Raw genomic sequence first — 19,276 nt, 5'->3', positions numbered from 1 at the left:
ATATTAATTTCTAGTAATAACAGCGTGTGTAGCTGCATGTTTCGGTGTGCTTTAACATGGGCTTACAACTCCCATATTCACAAAATGGTTGAGGTTGGAAGGGACCTCTGAAGGTCATCTAGTCCAACCTCTCATCTCAAGTAGGGCCACCTCTAGCTGTTTGCCCACGACTGTGTTCAGATGGCTGCTGGGTAACTCCAGGGACAGGAGATTCTACTTTAAATGCAGTTGGTCTTTTATGCCAGAGGGGTAAATCCTGCTGCTGGATTACAGTGCTGGTAATATCCAGCAAACTATCTTTGGTGGATCCTTTGGTACCAGATCCAAATCAGGGTTTGAAAACCATTGCACATACATAACTAAAATGCTGGGTTTTTTTCACTGAAAAAGTTGATCAAGAAATTATTTCCAAAATGTCTTGCTGGAATAACCTTTCCAGGAACTGGAGCTTTTTAAAAAAGAATAAATAGTAAAATAACATTCCTTTGGAAATTTATCGAATGTTTAGTTTGTACAAGAGTCTATAAATTTGCCAGTGCTTATCAACAACTGGCAGATTTTAGATGTTTCCTCTCAGGTTTATATCCAGGAAAGCAAAAATGCAGTTTTGGGAGGATATTCCTTCCCACTTATCACAAGAACATATGCTGGTTTTACAAATTACTGTATTACTTTCAGACCCTAGTTTGTAAACTATTGAGAGTAAAATGTTATTAACCATACATCTATATCATACATTTAGAGAGAGTGATAAATGATAGTTTACCACATGTCCTTGAGAACAGATTTTCTCCACTTCTAGAACATTTATTCCATTCCAGCCCCCAAAAGGCTTTCTGTAATGTTTCCTTATGCATTTTATTTCTGTATCTTCCCACATTTAAGATAAAGACACTTTTGATTCCTAGCTGACTGTGTTCCATGTCTAATGCTTTGGGTTTTGTGTGTCTACACTGTTTAGGAAATAAATAGCAGTATTACTTTGTTGTGGTTTAATCTTATTTTACATTATTGTACATTATTTCTGCTATTATGCCAGTGAGAGTCAGTTAGGGATGCTTGAATTTGGTGTTTGATAGGAAGGATGCATGTTGGTATTAGCAAACTAGAATTCTGTCCCTGAAAAACGTCACAATGGACTGTGATCAAAATTCCTTTCTTCTAATGGAAAAGCTTGTGCATGAAAACATAGTACATGTAATGTTCATTACAAGAACAGGTTCTGCAATATACATAGAATGTATAAACAGTCAACTGTAAATTCTGTGCTTTTAAATACGTATGGCCAGGAAAAGAAGGGCTTCAATTTAATGTATTTTTAACTAAACCCTGGAGCCACAGCAACGTTAGTGAGCAGGAGAAGCAGTTGCCTCTTTTGATCACAACACAGAATGAGATTAAAGCTTTTCAGTTGTGTGTTACAGAAACTGACGTCTGGAGTGCATGGCTTTTCACTTCTTACCTGGTAATGGTACCAATGGAACCATAACGTTCCTACACTGAACAGAGACAAGGTGTTTGAACTTTGTACCTTTTTTCCTCAGTCACCAAACAGATATTAGATGTAAAGTTAAATAAACATCTCTTGGTAGTTTATCAGAAAATCTTGAGATGCTATCTTAAATTTCTGGCACTGATCTTAGCAGCTAGAGAATTCAATTCCTGCTTTGAGACAGTTATCCTTGCTTCTGAATAAACTGAACAGTTTACCCAGCTTTGTGACGAATAGGCAAGCATTATTTTAGACAAGTAGTAACATCAAAATGCCAAGTTTTATTGAATTGTAGTTATAGAAACCTACATGATCTCTTCGTACTGGATATTGGTAATTACCTATGTTTCCATTATTATGTCTCTGTATGTAAGGTCCAGCTACCTAATTAGCAGTTACTTCCCAAGTGAAATGGTGATGCCCCTTCCAGTGTTACCACTGCCATTTAGTTGTACCCAATGAAACTGCAGGAATGTATGATTTTAGTTTTGGAAATGGGTTTTCAGTGGCCTAACTCAAATCTAGACAGTGTGAGAAATCTGAAGACCTTCTTTAATTTTGGAAATATTATACTTTGGGTATTCTTAATTGCAGTACTGTTAGAATTAAGCTATTCAGGCTTGTGCTTGATAAACTGTCTAAAGAGATGAACAGGAGATGTACAACACCTGCATGTTTCAGACTGTGCAAGTTTCTACATTTTAGCCTTCAGCAAGTTGCTGGCTAAGAGGATAAATGACAGAGAACCAGGCAGACTTCTTTTGAGAGGCTCATTCTCTTAGCTTCCACTGGAGTTCTGCTTTTGGATTCTGCTGTTATTTTATTGAAATCATTCAGTTCTCTACATCATGGCTTGATTTTTCACAATTAGCAAAATCTCATGATTTTGGTTTTTTTCTTTCTTGGTTTGTTTTTTTTTGGTTTTTTTTTTTCTTTTTTTTTGGTGGTGCTCTTTCTCTCTGTTTTATTTGATATGATTTCATGGGACAGAATGGTTGTAGTGTTCTGCAGCCCTGTATATTTCCAGGTTTGCCATTTCTGCTTGAAAAGTATAAAATCACCAGCAAGCCAACTTGTCAATTGGATGAATAAGATATGGGCATATAATTGACACATTAAAAGGAAAATGCTGTGACTTAAGTTCACAAGATATGATATTTAATGTTATAGCTATGCCTTTGCATATTTAATCTGATAATTTAATAACATATCTAATGGAAGTCCTTATGAACATTTTTTTGTCCTAACATAATCACTTTCCAGTCAAGCCTTTCCTGTTCACGAATGGCTGCCTTAGATTCATGCTGTTCAAACTATGAGACCAGCCAGAGAAGGGATAGTTTCAGTATCTAGCCTTTACTTCTGAGGGACCTGTACACAGGATGAGACAGGAGGATGAAGGTTTATTTATCCTTTGTGAATAGTTTTGCAATGCAGACATGATCTCAAAAGGTTAGTTTTGTAAGATCTCACTGATGCATATCTCTGCTTTAATTTAAGGCATTTCCACTGGGAGTGCAGCAATCAGCATTTCTCTTTTGATATTTACTTTTCCCTCTGTGATTTAAACCTGCTAACATGTCATTTTCTTCACCTCTTCAGAAACTTCAGTGACGACATTTTCTCTTTCATTAAAACTTCTTATTTCCAAGATTTTTTTCCTCTTGTGTAAGTCATCATGCTGCTTTACTCATTAAAATCTCCTCAAGGTATAAACGCAAGACTGACTTGTCACAGTTCTTGTGTGCTAAAAGAATCATCAATGCTGCAATGATAGTCACTGCCAACAGACTTCTTTGTTAATACATATCTTGAGAAATTTAGATAAATGAAAGATATTACACTTGCAGTAAATAATACAGTAGCAGAAAAATATATGATGTACAGACCTCTTTAGTATAGGAAGGTCAGGCTATAATACTATCCTTTCAGCTGGCTGTAAGAGACATTGTGAGATATTCTAAAATTCCTATAAAACAATTAAAATAACATTATTAATCAAAAGGTGTATTTTCAATACTGTACTTCCTTAAACAGAGCTACATGCACTGGTTGTGGTTTAAAATGAGTTTTTATTGCCTTCAGGGTTGGTGCATTGTACCAGTTACTGACCTACTCAACAGTTAGGAGTTGTCCTGTGATACATTTTCTGTCTTATTTTCCTTAAGTTGTCTACTTTGCATTCTTTTCAAACTGACACCTCTCCATTTTGCTCTTTCAAATGGCAGAAAAAATTTCCAGTTGATAAGGAAGTGCCCAACTGGACTGAGGAGTTCTGGATGCTTTTGCCATCTGGCCTTTATATTTATCAATACACCTGGGTGACTTTTAAGACCTTACATTGATTGCACACTGGTTGCTATTGAGAAGGAAAATAGGTTAAAAAGTACTGCCATGGCTAGTGGAACTTAATATAAGTACTAGTTTTGTTTTGTTGCTGCTATTATGCTTTTCTACTGAATCTGATAATTTCATATCTGATTTTTATATTTCCTTTAGGCATCAAAGTCTGTTTCTTCTCCCACTTCAAGTATGTTTCAGCAGATCTGTATTCTAACTTTCTCAACTTTCTGGACTGGATGTTTTCTCTCTGAAATGGTGTTACTAACTTAGATGCCCCAGACTTAGAGAGGTGGGATGTGTAGAAAAACTGTTCTGGACATGCACAAGTGCCCAAGAGATCACTTGGGCTGTGAAGTCACTTTGCTGGCTTTAATGTACTGTCACCAGTGGTTCAACTTGTATGCTGCTGATTGTGATCAACAGGTTAATTCTTATCAATGGAGACAGGCTACTGGTAAGCCTTGTCACCAAACTTGGAAGGAGTTTGGGGATAGACTGTATCACAGTATCACAGTATGCTAGAGATTGGAAGGGACCTCGAAAGATCATCTAGTCCAATCCCCGTGCCGGAGCAGGAACACCTAGATAATGTTACACAGGAATGTGTCCAGGCGGGTTTTGAATGTCTTCAGGGAAGGAGACTCCACAACCTCCCTGGGCAGCCTGTTCCAGTGTTCCGTCACCCTCACTGAGAAGAAGTTTCTTCTCAAGTTTAAGTGGAACCTCTTGTGTTCCAGTTTGTACCCATTACCCCTTGTCCTATCATTGTTTGCCACTGAGTAGAGCCTGGCTCCATCCTCGTGACACTCCCCCTTTATATATATATATACACTAATAAGGTCACCCCTCAGTCTCCTCTTCTCCAAGCTATAGAGACCCAGCTCCCTCAGTCTTTTCTCGTAAGGGAGATGCTCCACCCCCTTAACCATCTTAGTTGCCCTGCGCTGGACTCTCTACATGCTACTCTGTAACATGACTGCTGGCAACATTTTACTTCTAGGCAATGCAAGTACCTTTTTGTTATGAACAGAGTCAAGGTCAGAATCCCCGTTCTACCTTAGTGCGACAGGATTTAGCAGGATATGGCTTGTCTCCCTCCACTCACAGCTGAAGTGAAGGCTCCATGGCTGTGGAGATGAGCCTTTCTTCTCTGCTTCTTGCTGAAGGATAAGCTATAACCAGCATCATCTTTATTTTTGAGGGGGAGGTGTTTTGGGTTTCTTTATTTCATCTCAACACCTATCTATCCATCAAAACAGATTTACGCATTAAGATGGCTGCAAAAATAATTCATGCCAATTCTCTGTGGGCTTCTGCTCCTCCTACAGTTTTTGCCTCCCCACATGTAGGTCCTTGCCTTACTTATTATTGGTTAAATAATTAAAACTGCCTGTACCAAAATACTTTGTTATTGCAAACTGCTACATGTCAAGCTGATGGATTGGCAAACAAATGTTTTCAATCATGTAGTAATAATTTTAAAAAATACAAATGGGCATTAAATGAATAGCTAGCAAAGTTAAAGGATTGTACAGTCAAAGGTCAGAATAATTGTGGTGCTGTGAGTACTTCTCAAAAGGTTAACTCATCCATTTTAACTTCAGTGGCATTTTGGTGGCCTTTTAGAGAAGCAAGCAGGTCTGCACTGGTGCAACAGTACAATACACTTGACTTGGATTTTAGAATACTTTGGAAGAAGATGACGAAGAGGTTTGTATATTCAGATTTCCAAGTAATTTAACAGTGGTGGCCCTACATATTTCTGAATTTCATTGGATTTTCTTGGCAAGCTTTTTGTAGAAAAGGAAGAAATTATAGTTTTCATGATTGCAACTTCAGATTTATTTTCCAGTCATAGTCAGGCCTTATGTTCTTTGGGAAACAGGTTTTGGTCCAGCAGACACTACATAATTTAAAAGTATGAAAGATTATTAAGTGGTTGCCCATCTTGGTCCCATGATAAGCTACTGAGATTTATTTTTTAAAGTAAAGCCACATGAGTAACAATAAGTCATTTCAAGCTAGATCGTTATAAATGATTGTAGATGATTCTATTTTGTCTTTTCAGCAGAAAAGCATCAATTAAACTATAAGCAAATGATCATATTAAACAATTCATCCTAAATCCACTAAAGTATTCATCCTAAGAGATCTTAAAACATGTACATGTATATCTGTTTATAAGGAATAAATGAAGCAAAAGGACTAAGGTAGGTCAAAAAATCCTTTAAAAATATGTATGTTCTCTTTTCCAGTAGGACAGTTGAATTAGACTTCTACCGTCACACAAGTCTTGGTCTGGACTGTAGGCAGGAATAGTCTTTATTGTTGAGATTTAAAGAATTATAGCAGTTGTGTTGACACATATTTCCTCAATATTGACATTTTGTTGAAAGGAACAGATACTGCACCCAGCTGCAGAGATCTCCATTAGTCCTGAATCACAATAAGAAAGAAAAGAAATGAGACAGTTTTCTGAGGTCACAGAATTTCTTGTAATCTCACTGTTGCCTTGAATGATATTTAGAGGAACTTTCTACACTATCTTTCTGAGCTGTCCTCATTATTTGTGTAATTTCAGTTGTGGTCTGCCTTAAATGTTGCTGATACTGCAAGGCTTGGAATAGATTAGCACTGATTGCACATTAAATCCAGTATGCATGTCATAATATCAGTGGCAAATACATTTCAATGCTTGCTGAGACATTTTAATTAGAATTTTGTGTATCATTAAGAGCATCTTTGCTTTGAGCCTTTTTCTTCCCTAGATGATATTATCTCTGCTTCACATGTCACTAGAGACCCAAAATTCCAATCCCTTTCCTGGATAAATGTTGCACCTTTACTTATTTATATTTAGGGTACTTTTTGGAAGGTTGTTCTTTCTCATTCCTTGGATGAATGCTGTAGCTACACTGCATGGCAGAAAAAGGCATTGAGTTATCAACAGCCCATAGAAATCTGCCATGTTAGGTGCTCTCTGATCTCATTTGGCCCCCTCCCTAGGGCCTGATGATGGGTGAGGTCACCAGCACTGGGAAGCTAAGAATGATATGAGCTCTTCTATGCGGCTCATGGCCTCCCCCTCCCCTATTTAGCTAGGGTTTCAGGGAGTTTGCCTTGGGTACAAGCATGAGTGCAGCATATGGAGGCCTGTGTGAAACTTTAGCAAACACAAAAAGTACTTTTTTCCTGCTAACCCCACAGATAAATGAAAAGGCTGTATAACCACCAGGAGAAGGAGATGTGGGAGGAGCCTCTCAACACATCTTGGTATTCCTATCCAGGAGGGATGTCTTCTGTCTAAGTAGCTGTATTTTACCAAGTACATCCCCATGAGAAATATGCTGTTGGTGTCCAAATTAGCAAATAGAGAGGCAGGTCTGTTTATCCTGGGCAGAAACAAACTCTGAGAAATGATTCTTGTATTTCATATTGAAGTAGGGAACCCTCTCTGCAGTGTTAGGAAGCAAACTCTAGTTTGAATGTGAAGCTTGTTTGCTGTTTTTTCTTTCTTGAGCTCCATATTCAATTAATGTGTTCCTGAATTTAACCTTATGTTAAACTCAAATTATCCATTAAAATACACATCCAAAAAGACATGGTTACTTATAGTGTAATCCAGTTTTTCTGTGAATCGCAGTTATAGTAGCAGAACAAGAGATGACTTGTTGAAGGACACCCACCCATTGACTGAGAAATGAGATGGGGGTGGGGGGGCAGGACTGTCAAAGGATTACAAGAACCTTTGTTTCAGTAAATGAAAGATACTGATTTCACGGGGTGCAGGAGGTTATGTCTGTGTGCTGTACAGTGCAGAACATCCACATAGCCCTGTCAGATGTCATGTCCAGCTCAGTTTCGGAAAACAATGCCTTATCCCACAGGAGACTGACATCTTAATTAGTTACAATGCTGCAACAAAAGGTGATGACATGTGGCTCCCCAACACTTCTTTGTTGATCCCTCACTCCAGCTATTTTCCCTGCACATTTTTTCTCTATGTCCTACCATAATCACACTGCAAACTAAATTTAATTCTCTCTTCCTCCTGCTTTGCTGCTAGTTCTTATTTCCAGGTCTGCTGCTGGCTATCCTGTGCTTTCTGCTGACCTGTGGTGAAAGGGCAGTTTCCATAATGTTTTATCTTCCTTTTTTTTTTCTCCTATTAATGAAACCTCCTTTTCTTACTGTTCTCACTTATATCCTCTCTGACTTCTTGAAGATCTAGCTCTTTTCTAATTCCCTCCCATCACCACATAATACCTGTCTTGAACAGTTGTATTTGCCTTAGTTTTCCTCTCCTACCCTTCTCGCTGCTTGACAGTTCTCACTCGTTCCTGCTTCCTTGATTTTTTCCATTTTCTCTCATTTCAGAATAGAGTAGAAGTCTACTTCAGTTGGGAGTGACTTACAACAATCATCTAGTCCAACTGCTTGATTGATTCAGGCAGGGCTGACCAAAAGTTAAAGAATGTTATTAAGGGCATTGTCCAGTGTTAAAGCATTGGACAAAGTTAAAGCATGTTATTAAGGGCATTATCCAAATGCCTCTTAAACACTGACAGCCTTGGGGCAACAGCCACCTCTCTAGGAAGCCTATTACAGTGTTTGACCACCCTCTCAGTAAAAAAAAAATTGCTTCCTAATGTTCAGTCTAAACCTCCCCTGGTGCAGGTCTGAACCATTCTAATGCATCCTATCACTGGATACAGAGATCAGCACCTCCCTCTTCACTTCCCCTCCTCAGGAAGATGAAGAGAATGATGAGGTCAGCCCTCAGCCTCCATTTCTCCAAACTAGACAAATGATGTCTTCATTAATGCTTTTCCTTATATCTTAACGGAATTAATTTCCTGCGTACTAAATATACTATTCTGCGAATTCTTCCTCTTTGCCACTCCCAATATTGTCCTTTCTTGGCCTTTTTCCATTTCCTTAAACTGTGAGTTATTGTGTCTCTTCTATGTTCTTTTTTTTTTTTAGTCTTTGCTACTCAATACAAGACTATACAAACAACTTTTGTTATTATAATTAAATAAAAATGCTTTATAGTAGTTAGTATCAACACAGAAATGCAACATTTTGGTGATAAAGCATAATTTATCACGCATGTAGCTGCTATTTATTTAGAAAACACTTGCAGAAAAGTTGCTGGGTAATAGATTTTTTTTTTTCTTTCTTCACCAGTGTACAGTTTTGGAGGCCTAGATATTATCATAAAAATGTATTTAAGTAAAGTGCTTTAGATTTTGGTTATCCTGCAGCAGTTTAGAATCTAAATGTAGAATTTATACACTGCACCTTTAAACCCTATTGAAGTGTCTTCCTGTCAGTTGAAATAAATAATGTCTTAAAAGTATCACCACCAAAGAATGCCTCTTTACATATCAGGGGGGAAGTTTAGATGTTGTTGTGTGCTGTTTGTACTCCATTTGCATATGCATTGCAAGTACTATATAGCAAGCGCTATCGTAACTCACAGAGGCCTGTAATTAACAAAGTATTTTAGTCAGGACAGCAATATTTGCTTCTAATGAGGTACAATAATGCACTATAACACCCCAGTCCAGTGCAATAAAAAACAATACAGTACCAAGAAAAGGTGCTGGAGCAATGCCTTGCACAACATGTTGCATTGTAACTTGGACTAAGCCTCATGTGAGCATAGATAATTTACCCTTTTACTCTTGTATTTGATCAGAAAAGGCCATCTCATGGAACAGCCACAACCTTCAGTTTTCCTTAATATAGGACAAAAAAAAAAAATTCCCTATATTCAAATGATTTTCCAGTCTCTTAATACAGACTTTTCAGAATAGTAGAGGAAGTGGAGCTAGTTGATGCTAATCTGAAGTGCCTGTGCTCACTCTTAATGCAGCAAGACATAGCAAGAGCAGAGTACTGGCTCAGCAAGGTACAGTTCAGGTTTGAAGTAAGGAAGAAGTTCTCTGCTGTAAGGGTGGTGAGGCACTGGAACAGGTTGCCCGAAGACATGGTAAATGCCTCATCCCTGGCAGTGTTCAAGGCCAGGCTGGACAGAGCATTGGGTGACATGTGTGAGGTGTTCCTGCCCATGGCAAGGGGGTTGGAACTGGATGATCTTAAGGTCCTTTCCAACCCTAACTATTCTATGATTTCTATAAAGTTTTATCATTTCAGATCTCATCAAATTCTATCAAGATCTTCCAGCTGATTGAGCTCTTGGATTTGTTAATTTTATCTTTGTAGAGACAAAAATTTCATCTTTTTCAAAGGTAAATTGTTCTACAATTACCATGTTTGTACCAAAGTAGTTAGTCTGCATCTCTTGCCTCCTTATTCCCAGATACAGCTAATCAGTCTGACAAAATTTACCAGTTCACTGGTCCTTCTATTCCTCTACCTGTCATGCACAAGAAACTCTTATAAAGATGAAGAGTCCTTCATTTGTGCTTTGTTTGCACAAATTACCTGGAGTGATGCTAACTGGACAATGTGGGCATTTAAGAGCTCAGCAGAGTCAGTCCCTCTGGGCTGAAGGACATACATTGCCTGTTTGAGAGACTCTCTCATTGCATGAAGTTTCAGCTGCTGGGAGGAATATTATTCCCCCTCAGAAGTGGTGGCAGTTTTTGAGGTTAATTACATTTAATTGAATCTGACTCTGCGTTTTCAGATAAACCATGTAATATGTTCATTTGAGTTTGCTATCAAACTTCTAGTTCTTGGTTTTAAAAAGCCGAAGAAATTGCACGAAAGTTCTGTATTGTAATTACTGCATTAAAATAGAGTAAGGCATTTAAATAGGGTAAGGAAATCCAAATCCTATTTCAAAGATAATGTTTTGTTGTTGTTTTTTTTTTAACAGAAACTTGGCCATAATGTATGTATATAAATTTAATCCACAGCAGAAATAGAAGAACTTGGAGATATTATTACTGGTGTGTTTTTAGACATAAATGAAAGCTTATGGGAAACATGAAGACATGATACTAAAATATAAGAATGTAAGAACATAAAATTAGACAAAGGACAGAGTTGGGTTTTTTTCCAAGTACCCTGACTTTGAAAAAAAGGAATGTACTCAGCTATAATATCTGTATGCATATGTATAAGCATCATGCAGTCATACATATGAATTACTTCTGCTTTCCCCAGTAAATACATTTTTATGAACTGCTACCATAGAAGCTAGGGGTAAAATTCCCGTCAATTTTAATGGCAGTGGAATCAGACCTTAGCTATACTTTGTCATAAGCATTTTCCGACTCCAGGCATTAGGATTGAGAAATTATGTTTATAGTGGATTATTTCTTCATCGTCATAGCCTCAGAACTCTGTTTAGCATTATCTTGAAACATTCATAATTATGATCACCATTGCTTCTTCTGAAGCTTTAAGGAACGTTTTCAAAGGATAGTGTGACTGTTGTAGCCGCCTGCCCGTTTCCACACAAAAGGGGGCCTCCTGCATGTGACAAATTGCTGTTTGCTCACATAGCTGAAGGCTACTGAAATCACTTGTGCTTTATTTGTATGTGAAAAGAAACCACTTACTAATGTTTATGGAAATAGTAAGCCTATGGCAAGTTCTACTGCTGCTGGAATGGGACTGTAAACCCATAGGGAAGGGCTATGGAAAGTTGTTCTGCAATACTTTTGGGAGTCTATTTCACTCTCTAGGAAAAAAAGCTACTTAAAGGAAACTACCAATTAAAGTTAAGTCTCAGAATGTGTACCCTTTCTGTTATTCCAGTTGCTTTATACTACTCCAGCCATTTAAAATCCAGTTCCTTGTATTCTTCATATCATTTTCACATAAGGAAGCCTCATGTTCATCATCTAAGATTATAATAGATGAATGGGGTTAAAGTGGGTTTGTTCTCTGTAAGCTCTTGACAGCACTCAGTGTACCTTATTCCCCAGTTCTCACGTATGGTGAATAAAATCCTGTTTTCTTTGTGTTAAACAAGATAGATAACTTTAATTACAATCTATAAATGTAAAATAGGAAAATTTTGCAGGGGGATTGAGCACAGCACTAGTATTTACAGGCACTTGCTTGCTTCCTGAATAATCTCTCAACCCTCTCAGTAGATGAATGTTGCCTTAATATAGGCAAAAGAAAAAAATATTTATGCATGTTGCCATGGCATCATCCCTACCTGAAAATATTTGTAGTGGTTGCATTTTACCTGTGGCAGTCCAAGAAGGCGAGGTTATAGGGAGATAGTGTACTTTGCTAAAACCAGCTGTTACGGCAGATAAAACAGATGTGCTTTGGTGAACAGAAAGTCTTCTAGGTTTGCTGATTATTCTTTTTTCTTTTTTTTTTTTTTTTCCCCAGCTATGTCACATGCAGAATGTGGCAACACTCTACAAACTTTGCCTCACTTTTATGTCACTCACATCTCAGTGTTTGATAAGGGGAAGTCCCAGCAGTGTACGTTAATTTATAGCAAAGAGTAGTGTTTTGACTCTGAGCATTCCTTATGTCATGTTATTAGACTGATAATAATAGGGATATATTAAGAGACACCATGCTAGATATCAAGAGAAAAGTTTTCTAGGGATTAGAATTCAAACACAAGCTGACAAGCTGCCACAGACTTTGTAAGAAGCAAATTCAGACCCATAATTCCACTAATGTAACTCAGCTACAGTGAGGAGAAAATGGACTTCAAGTTATTTATTAGTAATTATGTTTTAGTGAACAGAAGAGTAATGCAAGGCTAATCAAAGTAATTACAATTATTTTCTTATCAAGACCGGTAATTTCATTTTATACTGTGCATGCCAGAACTATGGGGTTTTGAGTTTTTAGAGCACCTACCTCAAAGTTTTCATTCTTCAGCTATAGCACTAATGAAAATAAATGTACATTTTCAGGTTGCTGCATAGTGGAGATGGAATTTCCTTTATATCCACAGGTAATTATCATCCATTCCAAAAATTGCATTGTTGATAGTTGCATGTTTTATTACTATCTCCCAGTCATGTTGATAGTTAAAGCCATTCATCAACACTGTGCTTATGTGCTCATTCAAATTAAACAATCTGTTACATTAATTTCCATGCAGAACAGGAAAAATGACAGATTTTGTTTTTGAGTTTCATAAATTATTCTATAATCCCACTGTAAAAATCACTTCTGATCACAGAGGATGAGTAACTTTTGAAAAGTAAGCAGAATTTAACAAAATGTGGCATCTGGAGAGTCTAATTCTGGAATATAATTAATGAACCCATTCTGGACATCTAGAAGCCAAAACAGAAGTCAGAGCTATAACTGCAAAACAGAAAATTGCACGGAAATTTCTCAGGGGGCTTGTGCAGAGGTAGAATCAAATCCCGAATTCTCATTTTAATCAAATACTTGCTCAAAATGCATTCAAAAATAAAAATATTTTTCTGCCCTTGTTCAAAGGCCACACCAACATGTCAGTGTTGGTATTTCTCAGTAAAGGTTGCTATTTATCTGCAGGGACTCAAATATACTATGCCAAGGCTCCAAACAGTTTCTACTTGTTTTCTGAACCTTTCTGGAGTGGAGATTCTGTTACACCTCTAGATGCATAAACATTAAGTAGCTAATCCTTATGCCCTGTTTTCCTATGTAGCAGGAGAAAGGTTGGTGATGTAAAGGGGCATCTATGTGGGGGTTTTTTTTGTCTTTATTACTGGTGTAATTACTGAAGGAGCAATAGTATACAGGCAAAAGAAAAAAAACACAACAAACCACCCCCAAACCCTCAAACTGGTCTTCACTAGTAGTAGTATTCTGAAATATTCTGAATACTAGTAGTATTCTGAAAATAGCTTTCTAATGTGCACATATGCGATGGAGAAACACAGCCAAAAGCAACCTGAGGCTCTTCAGCAATGGAGGAAAACAGGCTGTTGTCTTGGAGTGACAAAGGTCAGTTCCACAACACTGGCAGAGCCATGCTCAGTCAGTGAGGGGAGGGGGGAAGGCTTGGAAGGGAAGCAAAGATCCGAGGAATTGGCTACGAGAGGTCAGTGAGAGGTGAAAGTGGCCTGATTGGTATGGCTTCCCCTTCTCTGTGCAGAGACTGAATCCTGCCTTGTTTCTGAGAATGTCTTCCTCCTCCCCAGGCAGGCTGGATCTCACCCTGCAGCAGTTAGCATGAGTCAGGCTTAGTTGCTACAGGTGTTAGCACAAACCTGAGAACCTTCATCAACTTTATGCTGTAGCAGAAAATGACAAAATGCCATGATGAAATCCATTCCTAAGGGCTCCATTCTCTGTGCCCAGGCTGCCCCTGTGGGGTGCAGGAGTGAAGAGACCAGAGAGCATGGTGAGAAGGCAGGGCTTTCTACTTCTGCCACCAATGCCAAGAGAAGAGGGAGGTAGGGACAGTACCTGTGTCCCACAGGTAACTCTGGATCCTTCTTGCTGAAAGGACACAAGGGCCCAGAATGTCAGCAGGCAGGAGAGGGATGTGCAAGTAGCGAGCAAGTGTTCAAAGCCAGCATTTGTTTTACCAGCACACACAAAGGCGACAAGCTTTCAAGTGAGCGGACTGCTCTGTGCCAACAGCTAGCCCTGTCCCTGTGGCTTTTTTACACTATGAAACTTTGCAAATCTATTCATCTTGTCATTAAAATGCTCACAAGTGTTAGCATTTGGTTTCTAAAGAAATTAGAGCTGTGCCAACGAGTTTTGGTGGCATTTAGCTTCAGTACTCTATGTGCAGTAAAATCTGACTCTTCCTATAAACATGAATTTATCCGTAAGAAATGGAAAAGAGAAAAATGGCTTTGGGCTTTGGAATGTTTCTCTTCCTTCTCTCTTGTCTTTAGAACTACCATAGTTAAGAGGCAGACCTTAGTTTCATTGTTTTGGTTTCCCTCCTCCGCTTTTTGTTTGGTTAATGTGTTTTGCTGGTTGTAGTTTTATCTACTCTGCTACAAGTGTAAACACTGTCTTCTGTATTAGGCTGAATGCTTTATAGAGATCTTATAGGTGAAAAGGTGCATGAAATCTGATACTAGTATAAAGTCCTTGCCAGGGGCATCTTCAGTGAAAGCACTGTGTTTTCTATAATGCATAATTTCAGTGGACTTTGTATAGTGCTTATTCCTCCTTAGGCATTTTGTAGTAATAAAAAAAAAAAAATCCAAAAAACAAACCCTAAAACCAACCAACAAAACCCCATCGACATATCTTGGTAGGGAAAATAACTATGGTTTTCAAAGAAGGATGAAGATCACAGCTCAATGATTCATTCATTTATCCATTCTGCACAGCAGTTTGTGGTATGCCCTGAAGCTGGAGCAGCAGGATTAACTTTTGTCAATATACATGAAAGTACATATTGTTCTCTCTAGCCACAAATCTGTAAAAGCATGTGATTTTCATAGTATGGAGCAGTTAAAAGTTTAGCTGCTTTTTTCTTACCCTTTGAAAAGATTGACATGATTAAGCTTTTGATTTTGATTTTTGTTACCTGAATTTCCTATACTTTATGTTGTAATTTAGTAGGAAAAGGCAAAACAGGGATTGCTGGGCAGATTAGATCCATGGGGGAAAAAACAAACAAACAACTAAAAAACAAACAAAAAAAAAACACCTCAAAACCCACCCCAAAGCCAAACAAAAAAATCCAAACCCACAAAATACCTTAAAAAACCTCAAACTCCCCATTTCTATCATGAGCATGAGCATCAATTCATTTACCCAGTCTTAATCAGGCAGGACGCAATCCTTTAGTCCTTCTGACTTTCATGGAGATTTCACCTGCAGCAATTAGCCTGCTCTTCAATGCTTGGATATTTGATTTGAAACATCTGTTCTACCTAAACAATAGAACAGATGTGCCATGTTACCATAAAATTCTATTAAATAATGGAGTAAAATAAATTGCTTTGAGAACTCAGACTCTCTGAAAGCCAAGCCATTTACTGAAGTGTGTGACTCCACAGTTATCTGAAAATATGGAAATGATGGTCTTAAATGCACCTGACAATATACTTGTAACTTTTAGAGGCAGAAGTTAACTGAAATGGTTTGAGCATTGTTTTACACTCCCACTCAGCAGGACTTGCTGCAAAAATCCTCAAGATGCCTACAGAAACAGCTGATGTATTCATACATTGTTGCTTGATGCTGCATGGAGATTCTAGATCAAATCCTGTTGCTTATCAGCAAGGCTAGTGATTTCCAGTACAAACCAAGCTAAGCATCTTCCACTTTTGGAGCCAGATGAGAAGCTAGCTGTGATTTCTTTGCTTGCATTCTATAATAAAGAGTGCATGCTTTTTGCCCTGGAAGGAATCTTGAGCTGGTCCTAAAGCTTGTCACTCAGCTCTGCCTTGAGGAAGACAGCACTAAGGTTATACCATTGGCTTATTCAGTGGTGCCACTAAAAGTTTTGCTTAATGGCGCTTTATTTTTTAATAAAAAATTGAAGATACTTAAATCTGTGAATTCCTATTCACAAATGTGAAGTACTATAAGGAAATGAGAGATATCTACATGCAAATACTTTGTTATTTTTTTACCCTGGTTTGTTCTTATTTTAGTCCATGAATAGTACAGCGGTGGCAAAAAGAATTTATGCCAGTGGCTTGGTTTCAGCTACGGTAGAGTTGATTTTCTTCCCAGTAGCTGATGCAGTGCTTGGCCTTAGTCTGAGAATAATGTTGATAACATACCAATGTTTTATTTGTTGCCAGTCGTGCTTATCCTAAGTCAAGGGATTTTCAGTCTCTCATGATCTGCCAGCGAGGAGGTGCACAAGAAGCCAGGACAGAGCACTGCCAGGACACCTGATCCAAACTGTGATCCCAAAGGATCATAGAATCACAGAATAATTTGGGTTGGAAGGGACCTTAAAGTTAACCATCTAGTTCCATCTCTCCTGCCAGGGGCAGGGACACCTTCCACTAAGAACGCATTCCTCAAAGCCCCATCCAACCTGGTCTTAAACACTTCCAGTGACGGGGCAGCCACAACTTCCCTGGGCAAACTGTTCCAGTGTCTCACCACGCTCATAACGAAGAATTTTTTTCCTAATATCTAATCTAGATATTAGGTAAATAGATATTAGGTAAGAGATTAGGTATCTAGATATGAGTTAAGAGGGTAAATCTACCCTCTTTCAGCTTAAAGCCATTCCTCCTTCTTCTATCACTTCATGCCCTTCTAAAAGTCCCTCTCCAGATTTCTTACAGGTCCCCTTAGGCACTGGAAGGCTGCTATTAGGTATCCATGCAGCCTTCTCTTCTCAAGGCTGAACAAGCCACACTCTTTGCCTGTCTTCATAGGAGAGGTGCTCTAGCCCTGTGAGCATCTTCGTGGCCCTCCTCTGGACTCACTGGAGAAGATCCAGTGGATATTCCATACTACAAGACATCATGCTCAGTACACAAACTGAGAAGAGCCGGTTGCGAGAGGCTGCTTTGGGATGGGCTGGGTATCAGACAGCAAGTGGTAAGCAACTGTATTGTGCATCACTTGTGTTTCTTGTGTTTTATGCCTTTCTTTTTATCTCTCTTTCCATTACAACTACTGTTGTTGTTATTATTAGATTTTACGTTAAGTTATTAAACAGTTCTGATGCCAACCTACAGGTTTTACCTTTTTCCAGTTCTCCTTTCCATCCCATTGGGGTTAGGGGAGTGAGCAAGCAGCTGTGTGGTACTTAGTTGCCGGCTGGAGTTAAACCACAACAGCCAGGCTAGTTAATTCTTCTTTCTATTGTCAAAGGAACCACATAATTGTAAGATGAACAATTTTATATATTTGGCTGCATATTATTTAATTTATATGGGCAGTTAGATGTATCAGCATATGAGAAAACCTTCTTCTTTCAGAATAGTTTCTTAGGAGGGAATACTGTTGCATAAATTGTCAGCAGTTGAGGCAGCCATGGGTGAAATGGCCTTTCTTATTAAATGTCACAAGATTTAATGTCACAGTATAATTGGGATGGAAGGATAACTGAGCCAAGCTCAACATGTCTTTTTCTGCTAACATGTTATTAATCTACAGGAGTGTTAAAATATGTTTTATAATGGCCCTATTGACATGAAAACTGTTGGCTCATACAAAAAAACCCAACCCAGCACTATTTTATTGCAGACCTCATGAACAACTTTGGATTTCCTTCACAGAATTTAACTTGTAAGTAAACTATACTGCAGAATAAAGCACAATAAGGAATTAATGAAACACAGAGCTTTGAAGATTATGGTTTTTTGAACCAGGAAAAACTTACATATCTGATATGTATACTTACATACACCTGAACACCATAACACAGATAGTAAAAGAACTGATCTCCATTTGAAGTCCCAGTATTTAGCCCTCATTAGAGAATTTTCTTTCAGTAATTTGACCTAACAAATAATTTATTAATATAGTAACTTCATACAGAGTCATTAGTTAACTACCAAGTTAACTAACCAAGACACTGAGGAAGGCTTTTCTTTCTTAGTAAAGGGCAGTTTAGGACATAAATACACTGATGTGTATTTTATTTATCTCAAAATTTTAGATTTTTCCATTACCTTTCAAGTAAAATACATAGGAGCAGAGATGCCTGCTGTACACATCACTGCATTTCTGATGGTTTCTTTTTGAAACATAAAAGCATTTTTTTACTGCAGAAGTTATATCATAGAATCAAAAGCCATTCAGGTTGGAAAAGATCTTTAAGATCATCAAGTCCAACTGTTAACCTACCATTGCCAAGTCTATCACTAAACCATGTCTCAAGCACATCTACAGTGTTTTAAGTACCTTCAGGTCACCCCTTCCCTGTGTAGTCTATCCCAATGCCTGACAACTTTTTCCATGAAGAAACTTTTCCTAATATCTAGTCTAGACCTCTCCTTGTGCAACTTGCAGCCATTTTATTTCACTGTGTTGCTTCTTTGGAGAAGAGACTGACACTGACCTCACTACAACCTCCTTTCAAGTTGTTGTAGGGAGCAAGCAATAAGGTCTCCCCTGACCCTCCTTTACTCCAGGCCAAATACCTCCAGTTCCCTCAGCTGTTTTTCATCAGACTTCTGCTCCAGGCCCTTCACCAGTTGTGCTGCTCTTCTCTGGACCTGCTCCAGCATCTCAATGTCTCTGTCATCATGAGAGGCCAACAAAACACAGAATTGGAGGTGTGGGCTCACCAGTGCCGAGTGTGTGTGGGGGCATGGTGCTGTCACTGCCCTTGCCCTGCTGGCTATGCTATTTCTGATACTGGCGAGGATGCTGTTTGCCTTCTTGAACACCTTGGCACAAGCTGGCTCATGTTCAGCTCCCTCAATCAGCACCCACAAGTCATTTTACATAGGCACCTTTCCAGCCACTCTTCCCCAAGCCTATACGATTGCATGGGGTTGCTGTGGTCCAAGCACAGAAGCCAGCACTTTGCCAGCTATATTGTTATAAACAGTAACTTGAAGTATGTCGGAAGCTGAATCTTTATAAATGTTC

General features: G+C 38.5%; 1 protein-coding gene across 7 annotated transcripts in view; it reads right to left on the bottom strand.

Moving 5' to 3' along the window:
• Positions 1–19,276, bottom strand: part of B3GALT1 (beta-1,3-galactosyltransferase 1) — a 210,368-nt gene that overhangs the window by 79,622 nt on the left and 111,470 nt on the right. The gene's annotated exons all lie outside the window — the stretch shown is intronic.

The sequence above is a fragment of the Pezoporus wallicus genome, unplaced genomic scaffold, assembly GCF_028554395.1.
Source record: "Pezoporus wallicus isolate ANWC-B61680 ecotype Strahan unplaced genomic scaffold, APGP_CSIRO_Pwel_v1 contig_1181, whole genome shotgun sequence".
NCBI classification, from domain to species: Eukaryota; Metazoa; Chordata; class Aves; order Psittaciformes; family Psittacidae; genus Pezoporus; species Pezoporus wallicus.
The sequence above is the reverse complement of the archived record's forward strand: the minus strand, read 5'-3'. Positions and strand labels throughout refer to the sequence as shown.